Source organism: Accipiter gentilis, chromosome 14 (assembly GCF_929443795.1).
Source record: "Accipiter gentilis chromosome 14, bAccGen1.1, whole genome shotgun sequence".
NCBI lineage: Eukaryota > Metazoa > Chordata > Aves > Accipitriformes > Accipitridae > Astur > Astur gentilis.
The window spans coordinates 9,327,417-9,342,513 of NC_064893.1; the positions used below are offsets into that span (position 1 = coordinate 9,327,417).

At 42.2% G+C, this 15,097-nt stretch overlaps 1 protein-coding gene across 2 annotated transcripts in view; it reads left to right on the forward strand.

The window, feature by feature from the left end:
- Window positions 1–8,202: 8,202 nt before the first annotated feature.
- Window positions 8,203–15,097, forward strand: part of TMEM108 (transmembrane protein 108) — a 171,836-nt gene continuing 164,941 nt past the window's right edge. The window contains exon 1 of one of the 2 annotated variants that reach the window (XM_049817056.1): window positions 8,203–8,340. The gene's annotated coding sequence lies outside the window, so the exon portion shown is untranslated. The other variant, XM_049817057.1, reaches the window with a different exon arrangement.

Here is a 15,097-nt window from a genome sequence, read left to right on the forward strand (position 1 = left end):
AGTGGGAGGGTTATTACGAGTCCCCGAGGAGTGGCCTGACAGTGCATCACCTGAGCCCAGCGCTCTCCCCAACATGAAACCAGGGAATGGCACTCTTTGAGACTCATTGATCATAATGCTGTGTCTGGCAATTAATGTCAAAGTTAATTAATATAGCTAATTCATACAGATTAGGAGATACATAAATATCGACTAGAAATGCAGCTGTTTTCACCATCATCTTTTATTAATGTTACCAAACAAAGATCGGCTGCCAACATCTTACAGTTGTTACTGATCTGGGACGATATATAAAATGTAAATTGGGGCTTAAAGCTTCTACTATTTCTCCTTTACCAACCTCCCCTCCTCACCACTCAGTCCATCTTCACTTTGGCAAATGCTGTCTACCAATGCCAGCGTGCCCTGCTACTAACAACTCCTGCCTTCTGTAATATTAACAATCTCAGACAGCATAATTTGCACAGTGCTTAAGAGGGTTTTGTTTGTTTGTTTTATTGACATGTAATAGAAATAGATGATTAAAATCTGGCATTGACTGATCAGAAGCTTCTTGCATAAAACACAGCACAAAATACAGTGCAGTCTGGATTGCCTCCAAATTGAATTACTGTGTTTCGGAACTGATGAAGCAAATCTAGGATTTGATGGAGATTTGTATCGCAGAGCTACGGACTGGTCTTTCAAGAAGTTTGGAAGAGTCAAGGGAGAAAGTCAAACACCTGAATGCATAGGAAATTGATGGGCAAAGGTTGTTTAGGAGGTTGGTTCTGTAAAAATGGCTGAGAACCTTTTGCAAGCAGGGATGAAAGTAGCAAATGGTAGGCAAGAGGATGGCAAGTGGATGGAAAATAAAGAGGGGATTTCCCCATGGAAGTTACTAAAAGAAAGGAAAAGCTCTCTCCAAAAATGTCCTTTTATTTTCTTATCTATGTAGTAAACAAAAATCTAACAATCTGTGGGAAAAAAACAATCAAAAGAAAACAATATTCTATAAAAGAATTCACATGCCAGGTTTCAGGTGTTTCAGTGCAATACATATTTTTACTTTTTCTTTTTTTCAAAGAAAACAGCCATATTCTATTTGTTTTGTCAACACTCCACATTTATTTTTAATAATAAATAAAAGGCAGGCACCTTGGCCATATCTTCCATTTGGCTGAAATACTTCCACACTTCTATTGCAAGCCATATTTAGAAAAAAGACTTTCTTTTTCTTTTCCTTGACAAAGTGAGGAAAAAGTACTATTGTCAGGACATAGAGGCTGTTGTGGAACCCTTCTGGAAAGCTGCTTTGACTAGGGGATTTCCAGGAGTCACACCAGCAGACAAGTAATGCACTAGTGAATCAGAATCCTACAGTATGTTTTGCGACCAAATGCACTTAAAAATCTCTACAAAATGCTGACTTTTACATGGCTGAATTAATAGCTCTTGAAAAAGACCTGTTATATTGATTTTGATTTGTTAATGCAGTTGTTCCAATACTTTCATCCAGCTATAAAGAAGAGATCCAGTAAGCTCTAACTGGTTACATTTTCATAAACACAGAAATATAGTGCCATGATGGCAAGGAGATAATTTTCTAATTGGATCAGCGACAGTGCAAACAATCTTTATCAGACATCTGTTTTTAAAGTCTCACTTCCTAGACTTGTAAGGTATGTGACAATAAATGTTCATTACAAAGCAGTCCCAACCTCTGAGGTTGGAAACACATGAGTTTTCTTTTCCTTCTCTCCCTTGAAATGCACATTTCAGAAGAAGACAAATAACATAGCTTATTTTAGTTTTCTTAAATCAGAGAAATAGAATGATGAATTAATCCAAACCCTTGCTAGTTTGGAACCTGATTGTAGTTTTAGGATTTTTACTTTTAGGAATCAGAATTGCACTATCTTTTCAGGGGAACTTTGAGGTTTAGTATAACCCCTTGCAACTTACTGAAAGTCTCTGACGTTCACTGTATGCTTCATTTCTGCTTCTGAAAAGTTATTTTACAAATAAATGCATCCAACCAAAAACTGCTGTGTGCTACTCTAAATCTGGACAGAACAACTCCAAAGGAAAAGAGAGGTAATTTAGGAGGAAAAAGCATGGAAAAATTTACTTTACCTGTGTTTACAGGACAGATGGTGAGCAGAATCCTGGGTAATCTGTTAGTCCTTGTGAGTGAAATCAATTAAGTTTAGAAAAGCTATTTATTGCCAGGGAGATTAAAATGTAATTAGCAATTATAAAGAAATCTGCAAGGGTCCTAATTATAATGAAGCAATGAGTTCAGTTGCTGGACAGGAGGGAGGTTCTAAATACAAGGGAAATTTGTATCTTATCTGTTGTTTATCAAGAAAATAGCAAGCCCTATGTTTTTGCTGTTATAGTGATGATCTCTGGAAAGACCTCCTGGATTTTTACCACAATGCTAACAAAATACAGCAGCCCTAATACCAGTTTATTAAAACCCAGCTGCAGGATTAAGTACTTAGTTAAGAACATTTAGCAACAGATAGGAAAAGAATTGAAGATCTTGCTGCTGTTGTATCTCATATTATTTCACAGTTAATCAAAAGTTTTCCTGCAGTTGCTTTTATTTTTGTTTAGTCATTTATTTGTACCATTACAATCATGGTTTTTTCCTGTTTCCAAGAGCTGGGCATAAGGTACTTCTGAGAGTAATTTAACGGACACCACTAAGTTTCCACGAGGTGCACATCTGACTCCAAGACAATGATTCAAACCTAAATTCCACCAATTTGAGCCACATAATATTTTGATAAGTTCTTGCAGTAAGCAAATCTTTCCCTTGCTTAGAAAGTCCATTGGTTTTAGGTACGCAGGTCTTTTTAATGAAAGCACTCACTCAAACTGACATGAAGAAAACTTGCTTGCGGAGAGCTTTTCTGATGGAGGATGGCTGGATGATACACAAACACCCAAGCAGCTGTTCTGGGGTGCAAGGTGAAGTGGAAGCTCTGCAAAGGTGCTCCGAAGCAGTTCCCAGTGCAGAGGAATTTACCAGGTGATCACGAGGGATCTTTGCTGGAAAGCACATATGAAACCCCAGCATAAAGGTGGTCATGGAACATTTCTGTCAGCCATACAGACATAAACTAGGGAAAACACCTAACATGAAGGAAAAGGCAGCAGCAACAAAACCATCGAGTTTATGGGACGTGTGAAGATGTGTGGTTTGTTGAAGAGGCTTAGGCATGCCATGAGGGGAGGTCTCCTCGGTCACTTGCTGTCCAGAGCGCCTGAGTTTCTTCCCTGCTCTGCCACTGTTGTTATTCCTGACTCCGACAGACACATGGTAGAATGGAAATTTAAGCCTCCAGTGTTTCGATGTGATGTGGTGACCCTTCAGGAAGACAGCTCCTGCCAGTAGTGATTGCTCAAACAGTAGTAGGAATTCTTTATGGCTGAGGGCTTCTTTAAACCAGATTTGTTTGCTGACATGTAAGAAATGCTTTTCTCCATGTAAACTACTCTCAGATGGCTGTGCTGAACAAAATATCCCTATTTTTACTTTCAGTTACCAGTGATCATCCTAGAAATGTGTTTCGTTAGGATATGGGTGAGGTATGTATATATCCTCAACACCTCTGGTTTTGCATAGTCTCTTCAAGCACATTTGTAAGAAAAACATCCATATTTTGAAACCTGATATGTAATATTTAGAGGACAGAACTAAAATAATTGTGACAAGCATTGCAAATTTTATATTCTAGTTTACTCTTTTCAGTGGTATACTCTAGGCTTTTCAGCAGAATACCTAAACAGATGCAGTCTTACCCAAAGAACAGTACTCTCAAAGTCTTTTGAATTCTTCTGTAAGGCTTAAGGTTTTTTCTTCCCTCTCTGAGAACTTTTAAAGCTTTGGTAATATTTTTGTTTTGTTGAAGACTTTGTATGTTTAATATATTGCTTCTTTTCCATCTTTAAGATATTATTTGCTTAATTAAATGCTTAGAGACTTCTGGTATGTTCATGCAACCAGCACAAGAACAACTTTTCCCTATTAACAGCTACCTTTTTGAGAACACATCTTGATTAATATGCATCAAAACAAAATCTGTGAATGCTTTCCTCAAGCCATTCAATATGTAAGCATGTCCTATGTGTAAATGACTTTGGCATTCATATCTGATCATCTTTTGGTTCTTCTGTCCTTCCCTCTCTGTTCTTTACAAATTCTGGGGTGCTATAAGATGATTGTGAGAGACAGAAAAGGATAGAAGACCCCCAAACGTTTATAGGCCAAGACATTTTTGTAAAAAACCCTATGTGTTTAAGGGACAGTTTTATGCATGTAAGGAACATATCCTTAACAACTCATCTCCAGGTTTTGTTTTTAGAACAGTGCCACAATATTTTAGTATAATTTATTAAAAACTTAATAGGCTGTTAGCTCTCAAGTTGTAAATGAAGCACGTAGGAGGAGAGGGATTACTACTGTACAGCTCCTGCAATGGGGAATAATTATAGTCCTTCTAGAATAAGAAGGGGGTGGAAAAATACTGTGTAATAAGTTCTGTATACTTTTTCCTTCCAGTGACAGACTGATTCAGTTTTAAAAATTGCATATTTATAATCTCCTGCTGGATGTTTGTTACCCACCATGTGACTGGTCTACAGAGAGAAGGAATGGTTACAGTTGTAGAGGGCTCATCTGTGGTTCATCATGGCTGTAGCTCTGAGAATTGGCAATAGCATCACTCCTGCATTGACCAAGAGAGCAGCCTTGCTGGGGTACATTTTCAAAAGGACACTGAAAAATTTGGAATTAATTAGTTTGCTGGCTCCAGTTCCGTACATTTGGTTGTTTGCTTATATTGTATGTACTGTTCCTAGATGAAATTGGGAACTTTTTGAGCCTGTATGCTGTTTTTAAAGACTGTGTCTATCACAGGGAGCTTGAAATCAAGTTGGCCAAAGACAGGAGAGAAAAAGAGCTTGAGAAACAACCTGGCTTGTCAGAAAAATGTGCTAGCTTAGTGGCAGGCTCAGGAGGAGAAACCCGACTTCCCCTGGGTCCTACGTGAATTCCTTATTCAGACAGGATCAGTTTTTCTTGTGCACCCTCATCCAGACCCTTTGAAGTTGATGGAGGTCTATCGGGCTTCGGTTCTCTTGAGTGCTAAGGAGTACTTCAAGGAAAAAGAATTCACGTATATATACCCTCGTTCATCCCACTTTACAACTTCCATCCCTTTTACAAAGACAAATTTTACTCTGTCTCTAAAACAGTTCAATTTGGATTCTCTATGCACTAAAAAGTGCCATTTCTTTTCGTTTGGAACTCCCTTTTTCATTTTTCATTAGGTACAAGGATAAATAATGCCTTGTGCTTTTACAAATCACGTGATGATTTTGAAAATTTCTTATAACAACAAAATTAATTTTGTTCCAGTGAGGAAAAAATTCCAATCCTTCTCATTTGTTCTTTATAATTACTTACGAATTATACTGCCTGGAAGGAGCCAAGCTTGCTGGCTTTTGACCAGAGACGAGCCATAACCTCTCTTTAAATTGTAGATTTCTGAAGAGGCTGAACCTTAGTCTTCTTCAGAAAACATCTTTTAACCTGTGAATACCTATTGCTGGCTAGTTAAAAACCAAACTACTAAACTGCCTTAAAGTGGTTAACCTCAGGTATGTTAAACATAGGCAAGTGATTTCTCTGAAACATGGCTTCCATATGTGGTCTATGTCAACCGTAGGATAATGTTTTCTCAGCAGCTGAGATTTCCTCCTGAATTGCACTAAGCAGCTATAAAAACTTTTACAGAACAAAATTATTTTGAAAAGTTATCAGAATTGATGGCCATTCTGCAAAACAAATCCCCTCTGTGTGGAGCATAGGGGTGCTTTTTAACTTCAGGCTGTTACCTTATTCTGTATAGGGCAGCAGGAAGATTAGGCACAGTGATGCTCGTTTTCTCTTTGAATCTGGACTGAGGTTTAATTTCTAGCAAAAAGAAACCTGTTCTTCTTGAGCTAAGAATAGTTACTCCATTTCCAACACCACCTCTGCATCAGGTCTACTCTGTCAGACAAGGATATGAAGCCCTGTCATCCACCGCCGGTAATATTCCTGCTACTACCAGCTTCACTGCTAGCAAAGGTACAGTAAGTGCATAAAACCTGGAAAAAGGAACTTTTAAAGGGTTTGTGGCAAGCGAAGCTTCCTCAGAGAGGACATGCTTGATCCCAGTGATTGCTAGAAAGCACTGCCTATTGCAAAGCTGAACTGGGCATTTACAGCCAGGATTTTCTCAGTCCTTAGTTGGGCACTTAATGTAGATGGAAAGATTTATTTTACGTATGCAGACCCTTTGTTGCCAAACATTGCAGCACTATCTCCCTCCTCCTCTATAGCTCTAAAGTCTATTGGCTATGTTATGGAGTCTATAAGCTGGTGATCAGTGTACTTCAGGTATTATAAAGTGGTGTCTCCACAGACTGGCAGACATAATGCAGGATGCTGATCTGAGAAATTGTCCTTACATCTATTTGCTTATCATATAGGAGGCTAGGAATCTTATGCTTCTAGTCAGTAATGGGTTACTCCATTATTACAGCTCAATCAGCACATTTAGCCTCATTATTTCATATTTGTACTATGATTTGAAAACATAACTGACTACAGATGTTGTTAGTTGTTGGTGTGTGACATGCACTCAGCCATTCATTTTGTTATTAGTATGCAGCAACTCAAAGGAAATATTGGGCAAAAGAAGAAAAGAGAAGGTAAAGCCATAAAAACAAGGCAGTGGTTGATGCTCTTGCACTTACAAAGGACAGTCTCATCGAATAATCCATAGTTTCAATGTTGGTAATATTTTACCAGCAGCAACTCTTTCTTTAATTGGAAGGAAGACTGCAAACATTGCAAAGCCTCTGAAATGAAATGCTGAGTGAGCGGGCAGCTGGGGAGACCTTACTGCGGCCTTTTAGTACTTAAAGGGGGCTTATAAGAAAGATGGGGACAAACCTTTTAATGGGGCCAGCTCCAGTAAGACAAGGGGTAATGGTTTTAATCTAAGAGAGGGTAGATTCAGACTAGATGTAAGGAAGAAATTTTTACGATGAGGGTGGTGAAACACTGGCACAGGCTGCCCAGAGAGGTGGTGGATGCCCCTTCGCTGGAAACATTCAGGGTCAGGTTGGATGGGGCTCTGAGCAACCTGCTCTAGTTGAAGATGTCCCTGCTCATTGCAGGGGGGTTTGGACTAGATGACCTGTAAAGGTCCCTTCCAACCCAAACCATTCTACGATTCTATGATCGCTATGACCCCCACCATGTATGTCTGAAGCCACATGTACCACTTTCCACTCTTAAGTCCTGGATTCCTGACACATGCAACATTTCCATTAAAGTAATAAGAAATGAAAAGCAAGACAGCCTACACTGGCAGAAGACAGATGTAGCAGGTTTGTATTGGTTGTTAATAACTGTGTAGCAGTAGAAAACCCAGGGCAAAGAAAAGTGAGTAAAAAAGGTAGGATTTTCCCCTCTGTCGGTAAATGCAGGAAAATACAAACCAATACGATTCTGGTTAATGAGGGAAGATGAACGAAGGCTGACAGCTTTCAGCAAGCAGTAGCGCGTAGGGGGAGGCATTAAACCGGAAGGGACCTGGGTCGGGAGCCGGCCCCGGCCCCGGCCCTGGGTGTGCGGCTCCCGAGGCTCCGTTTCTACCGGAGCCGGCACACCAAGGCCCGCGGAAACCCTGCCTTGCCTGCGCGGCGCGTCCGAACTCGGGGGGTGCCTCTCTTCCAGCCGCCTTCAAAGCCGCAGGACTTGCCCTGAAAGCACGCCAGCCCTGCCGTAAGTCAGAGCGGTACAACAGTGTCCGGATTTCGGACGGCCCGCTGCCTGTAGCGAAAGGGGCTGTACGGAGCAAACCGCCGCCGCAGCAGCCACCTGTACTCTCGTCGTAACGGCGCGTTCCTCTCGCCTGCTTTTTTGCTGCGCGTTTCACCTCTCCAGCCTGGCCCCCTAAGTACCGGACTTGCCCCTTCGGCGCGGTTACCGCCAATCCCAGAGAGCTCTCCCAACCCCCTGCCCCGATCCCCCCCCCCCGCCGCCGCAGCGGCTCCTCAGTTGCATTGGCCGCCCTCGCCGCTCCGCGCCCCCGCGGCGGGGCCGCCGCCGCCGCCGCCGCCCCCGCCTCCCCCCCGCCCCCGCCGTAGCCGGGGACCCGTCCCGGGGAGGCCGGGCCGGCGGGAGCCCCGCCCGCACCGGCGGGGGAGCAGCAGCGTGCGGCGGTGCGTGCCCGCCGGCAGCGCCGCTGGCTCCGCAGCGCGGGGGGGGCCGCCGCCGGTGCCGCGGCGGAGGTAAGCAGCAGCAGCAGCAGCAGCAGCAGCAGCAGCAGCAACAGCAGCGGCAGCGGCGGCGGAGTTCAGCAGCCGCAGGGGCGGCAGCCGGCTCCTTCTTAGCGGAGCTCGGCCGCCGGGGCGGGTGCCGCGGGGCTGGCTTCGGCAGCACAAGCCCTGGAGGGAGGGAGGGAAGGAGGGAGGGCTGGGGGGAGGATGAGGCTCCGCTTCCGAGATGCGTCTGCCGATCGGTTTTTGCCTTGTTCTCCTCGTTGTGGGAAATGGGATCTGAAGCGGCAACTGCCCGGTGGTTTGGTAGTTCAGAAAGCGTTGCGTTGTGGCTGTGCTCCTGCGCCTCGGTGGGCTCGGCTACGTGTGAATAAGCAGTTTCAGGGGTAGGCACGTAGTGAAAATCGCGTATGGATTGTTTCCACGCTATTTGAATGGGTGGGATCTGCGAGGGAAGGTGACATTAATAGCCATCATTGCATGAAAAGCGTCATACCTCTTGCAGAAGGCAGGATATTTTATTTTTTTTTTCTTTAGGCAGGAGCTAGAAGGTGCTTGTCACGACCAGTGGGCATATGTTTGCTGAGACGCGTAGTGGTAACGTATGACCGAAGGCACGAGGCTGCTCCATATCGTAATGAACTGGGAGCCTGGGGCTTGCGTATTGTATTTAAAGTAGAACGCTGCATGAAAGACAGCATCCTTTTTTAAAACGGGTCTTGAAGCGTAGCCAATTGAAAAAGCCTGTTGTAGTACTGTGACAGGCAGTTTACGGAGATAGCCTTCATATATTTCTCTCAAATAGTAGGAGGGGCCACGTGACTGCTTCAGGAAAATATTTTAAAGCATAGATTGAATAGATGGGTTATAACCGAGATAAAACAGCTGTGGATAAGTAGTTAAGGATTCAACTGACTTCTACAGGAAAAATTGGGAAGGAAACTGGGCTATGCTGTGAATAAATGGCCGTGCTTGTGCAGCAGAACTACAAAATATATAATCTAACAGAGAAAATCCACCTCTCAACTGCAGAAAGCAGTCAGGCATTGAAGGTCTATGGAGGGAGTCCTTTATATGGAGAGGCTTCTGTGGAAAAAGCCGCTAATTAAAGCAAGTAGGATCAGTCCTTCTTTATCCTATTGCCAATTTAATGTTTAAAAATGACCCTTTGACTGCCTCAGGAGGTAAATCAGCAATGGGAACGTGCTTCTGATGAATGAGGCTGTCATTTTACAGCTGGCTTGGGGTGTGGGGGGGCAAAACAGTAGATTAAGGAAAGCAATTCAAAGGCAAATTTTTAAAAAGCTGTAATTTTCTCCTAATGCTTTGCAGCAGTACGTCTGGAAAGCAGATACAACAGCTCAAATCTATATTAAGTTCCGACTCTTACATTTGCAGAGTGATTTTAACCAGATAAATTGCAGGAATAGGTAACAGTATAGTAACAGCGACAGTACCTGTATCTGAAAATATTCTAGTGACTTTACTTAAAAACTATATTAATTAGACCTAAATCTACACATGCAGGCAATTGGCTATTGCCTACTATGCTGTTGCCCCAGAGTGACCTATTCTCTTCTAGTTTATGTAGCAGCTTTACTGTAGGTCCTAATCATAAAGTAATCTTTGATGCAGATGCAGTGAAATTATTATGGTAAATTTCTTACCAGCTATTCTGGTTGTGGTGTACCATGCTAATCAGCTGTGTGAACACCATCTATTCCTTTAAAAAATATTTGTTACTTCTGAGGATTTGAAAACTGCAGAAATACATTTAATCCTATTAGGGCTGATGGAATTTACTCTACCCTTGTAAACTGATGTTCTCTAGATTAATGCCAGATATGGAATAGTTTGAACTTTAGTCTTTCCACTGGAGAGATTAAAGAAAGAGGGAAGGCAATTACAAGTGTTACAATGCTAGAGATGTAATTACACGATTGTATACAGGATCTGCAGTTGCAATAGCATAATGCAGAATAAAAGAAAACTCGAGCTTATTATTGACAAAGCCTTTTATTTCTGCTGATAAAACTGGTGTGCCAATATAATGCTAAAATAGCTGCAATAATGTGCATACGTTAAAGATGTTTTATGTATTGACACTGACTGCCTTAAAAAGTTTGAAAACACTGGGCAATCTTTCCTCTCCTGGCAATAGGAGGCAATATTCCTAAGTGCTTGTGCTGTAGCGTCTGCTCTGGTGCTACCTTCCCTTGGAGGTCTTGCCAGGGTTGAGTTTTGCCTTAACAGATAAGCTGAATCAGCACAGATTGCATTTCTTCACAGCCTGCAGCTGCCCATAGCAAGAGCTTAGCTAAGCCGAATCCTCAGCAGACATGCAACAGACTTTAGTTGCGTCAGCAAAACCCAACCAACTCATGCTCCAGTCTAGCTCATGGAAGGTAAACAAATACTTCTCTGAGGATTATAGATGGACTGGAGGTTTTGGCCGTGCTGTAAATCAGATTAATCAATTGCCAGGTAAATAGAGGCAATTAATGTACACATAAATTCTAGTGTATGTACTTGCAAATGATTTATTCTGGTCAGAGTTGATGGATCTGTGTAAAAACTTCCACTGAATTGTTTCATGACATCCTTGTTTGAGGAAAGTATGAACTGGTATGCCTGGCTGTATTTAATAAACAACTAAATGAATTAATAACCAACAAACTTATGAATAGATACTAAGTTTTTGCATCCAAAGCTCAGCTGTGTGGTGGAGCACAACTAAAGACAGTGCGGTGTCTGCAACAGATCTGCTTTGAGTGATAGGGTGCAAATTTATGACTGTGATACTGAAGACAGTTAACTTAAAATCAGTAGTAATTGAAGTGAACAAAAAACTGTTTTGTCATTCTCTGAATTATTCCAAGGAAACCATTAGACAGCACAGTTATTGTGGGGTAGCTGTACGTAACGGCTGGAGGCATGTGCTGGCCGCAGTACTTATACAAAATAGGAAAACTGAAAATCGCTGTTGAGTTTCTAACTTAACATCCACAAAAAGAAAGCTTCATAGTTGACTCTCTTGGCTGACTGAAGACTGAGTTATTCTTCAAAAGAAGCAGGAGAGTGAGACCAGGTCGTAATTTTGGACCTACTTTGTAGCTTGTTGTAAATAAAGCTTTTCAAACTTGAGTTTGAGGTACTAGAACTCGGAATGTTGAGGTTAGAGATGTTACTTATAGATCTCTAATGACAGGAAGATGGTTAACTGTTGCAATAAGGAGTGATGGGTGTGGGAAAGAATGACCCACCTCTTGTTCCTGGCTGACTGAGGAACTGAATTATGCAGAAGACTTAACCACCTCTTTGGGTAAGAACATGATGCATCTCTGCCTGATACTGGGTAGTCCTTGCCCCTGATGACAGTATATGTAATCCATAGTTAAAACACTCATTGTGACCTTTGGTTTGCTGATAGCATTCCCTGAAAGAAGCGTATGAGCTGGCACACTTACCAGTTTTCCTTTGCAAAGCTCTCTTGAGTACCGAGTAAGGGTCCAACTTGTTCTTTATTATGGGGATGAATTCTCTATGCTCTCTCATCATTCCTTCTGCATCAGAAAGCAGGTTTTATCCAGTATGCTGTGATGCTGAGGAAAAGATTTGCTAACTAAAATTGCTTTGGCAGTCTCCATTTGGGAGCATGATATAAAGAGCAAGACATAAACATAATGCCACAAGTGGGCAATTCATTAAATGCTGCAAGCAGAACTACTGATCTTGCTGCAAGCAACAGTGACCACTGGAGCTTTCTCTTCTAAGAAAAGCACAAGTGGATTTGTATGATTGGTAGAGTAAGGAGCACCTCTAACATCTAGTTTAATTTTCAAAGTCATTGTTCCATCAGCCTATTCCATCCATAAAGTGTGGAGACCTCAAATGAAATTCTTGTCCCACTGTTCAGGATCAGGTTTTCAACTTAGCCATGTCAGTAACACACTTGTTTAAAAAAAAAAAAAAAAAAAAAGAGGGAACAGGGCTCTGTTGACAGGCTCACAGAATGGCTGAGGTTGCAGGGACCTCTGGAGGTTCTCTGGTCTAACCCTCTGCTCAAAGCATGTAGAGCAGGCTGCACAGGGCTGTGTCCAGCTGGGTTTTGAGTATCTCCAGTCTCTGGGGATGAAGACTCCACAGCCTCTCTGAGTGACCTGTACCTGTGTTAGACCACCCTCACAGTGAGAGTTTCTTATGTTTAAACGAAATTGCTTGTGTTTTGGGTTGTGCCTGTTGCCTCTTGTTCTTTCACTGGGCACCCCCGAGAAGAGTCTGGCTCTACATTCTTTCCTCTCCCTTCTTTGTCACAAGGGCATGCTTATGGTCAACTTGTTGGCCACCAGGGCTCCCAGGTGTTTCTCTGCAAAGCTGTTTTCCCAGCCAGTTGGCCTCCAACCTGTACTGGTACAAAAGGAGAGGGAGGACTAAATAAGAAAGGAGGAAGAAGAGAAAATGTCAAAGAGAAAAGGGTAGGAGGAGGGGTTGGCGAGAGTGGGGGGGATGCGGGCAACTGGAGCCAGTATGCTGGCTGCAGCAGGCTGGTTTACCTCAGCCTCATTATAATGCTATTGGGGGAAGACCAGAGTCTTGAATGTCAATCCACAAGTGCTCCTATGCTTGGTAACTTAAGCAGGATTTAATGCATCCTGCAACTATAAACAATGACATTAGTATGAATCGAAAAGGATGTGTCAGTTTTGTTCTGAGGTTGGTGTATATATACCTCGAGGGCAGCCAGGACACTTTCCTTTTCAACGGTCTTTGCAATGGCCTAGTTCTGGCACTTTTGGTACGATTTAATAAAAAGTTTGTCTGGGCAGCTCACATTGCTTTACTAAGCTTTGTCTATTAAGGCAGACTTTTCCAGGAAGGACTGTTAAGTAAAGCGTCATGATGCCTCAAAGGAGCAAATGTAGTTTTATGACAAGACACTAGTACAGTATGTTGGTTGTGGAAGACAAGGGGGAATCAGTGGTGAAAGAAGTCTTCTATGGTCACTTAAAGGATCACTGGCATGCAGATTGTAATCCAACGGTAGTCCTCTAGAATAGATGATGCAGGACTACATTTGGGAGTCCTTTATGATGGTCCTAAAATGGAGGTTGTACAATAAGATTGATCATGGGGTTTCGTAATACATGTATGCATTGTCTATTTGAGCATATAACTCTTTTGTGTTTGAAAATAACACAGCTGTACTGGGAGTTTTTAATCTCTGAGAAATAGTTGCAGCTATGTCCTTATCATTGGTCCAGATCCACATCCACTGTAAACAGGTCAATCAAAATCAGTGGAGCCGTACCTGTCTGTCCTTTGTGTACCTTGCCTGTTATGTTTTTTCTTCCAGAAGATTGAAAGTCACCGAAGACTGATAAAATAGAGGGATTTTGCTTGATCAATGGTGTTCCTATTCAAAGACTTCAGAGGTGTGATCCATGTGATCTGTGTCAAGCTTTAAAGCAATGGCTTATAGCATGCTCTGCAACTTCAGATTAGAGAGGTGCAGGTAGAGTATTCTCTGTACATGAGCACACACAGGAGAACTAAGATTAGCTTTTCACATGATAATATTTTAAGAGGTAGAGCTAACATCTGTAAGTGGAGCTGAAAGCAATGCAATCACTTTTACATGTTGCTAATGCTCCTTCACTCAGCTTTATTGTTTTATACCTATGTAGATTAACAGTGTAACTGAAATCAGGACAGTAGCCGATCAAGATGTATGTTCTCTCTGAAACAGCTCCCTTTGCTTTAGTTTCTGAGTAAATTGTTAAAGGCCTATCATGTGACCAGGCACTTGAAGACACTCTAGGAATTTTATTAGTTAACCTGCACTTTCTGTAGTTCATGTAATGTCTATCACTATGTCGGAAAACACTGTAAAAAATATTAACAGTATTATATACAAAGGACTAGAAATAGTATACCTCCAAGGTTTGAATACAAAGTAATATTGTAGCATTATATTTATAATAGTAGATTCAAGGGAATCTCCCATTCATTTCTGTTTCTATCAGCATTTGAGCAGAGCCTGTGCATCGTGAGGGTAAATAATCTTAGAGATCAACAAAGAAAAAACAGTTTTAGATGTCTTTTCATTCTTTATCTTGCTTGCTGCTGTTGGCATAATTGACATGACTGTATACACAGCGTCCTTATTCTATAGGAATTTGGCACGACACCCAATTTTTCAGTTGAACTGTAAGCAGTTCTTCAGCAGTGTTGTGGGAGTGGTACACCATCAGACTACTCTTTACCTGCATTCATGCGCATGCCAAAGCCTATGTCCCAGATGTCCGTTTTCTTAACCTGCTGCTTCTTCCTGCCAAGTCGAGTGATCTAGTCCATGGTTCAGTGAAGTACCTCTTTGGCCCACCATCCAAAAGACAGCAACCGCTCACTTCTGTCTGGACCCTGCTTGCTTCAGATCTCCTTGGTCCTACAGGGACAAAGAGATTGATCACCTTCTCACCGAGATGGTTGGCCGTATAATGCCAAGGAGACTTGGCGGCTGCCTGTCCTGACCCACAGGCTCTGGTCTATCCAACAGGTCTGAGACGGCAGGAGGGTTTAACGTTTTAATACCAGATTTACTTACTTGAAGATACTTGACGTTATGTTGGATTTTGATTTGGAAGAATGATACAGCATTATGCCGAAATCACAACACAGGTGTGATACAAATGATTGTAATATACAGTGGAATCACAATACAAACTGATTCCCCATGCCAGTCTCTGTGTGCTCCACTGTCACAAACAGA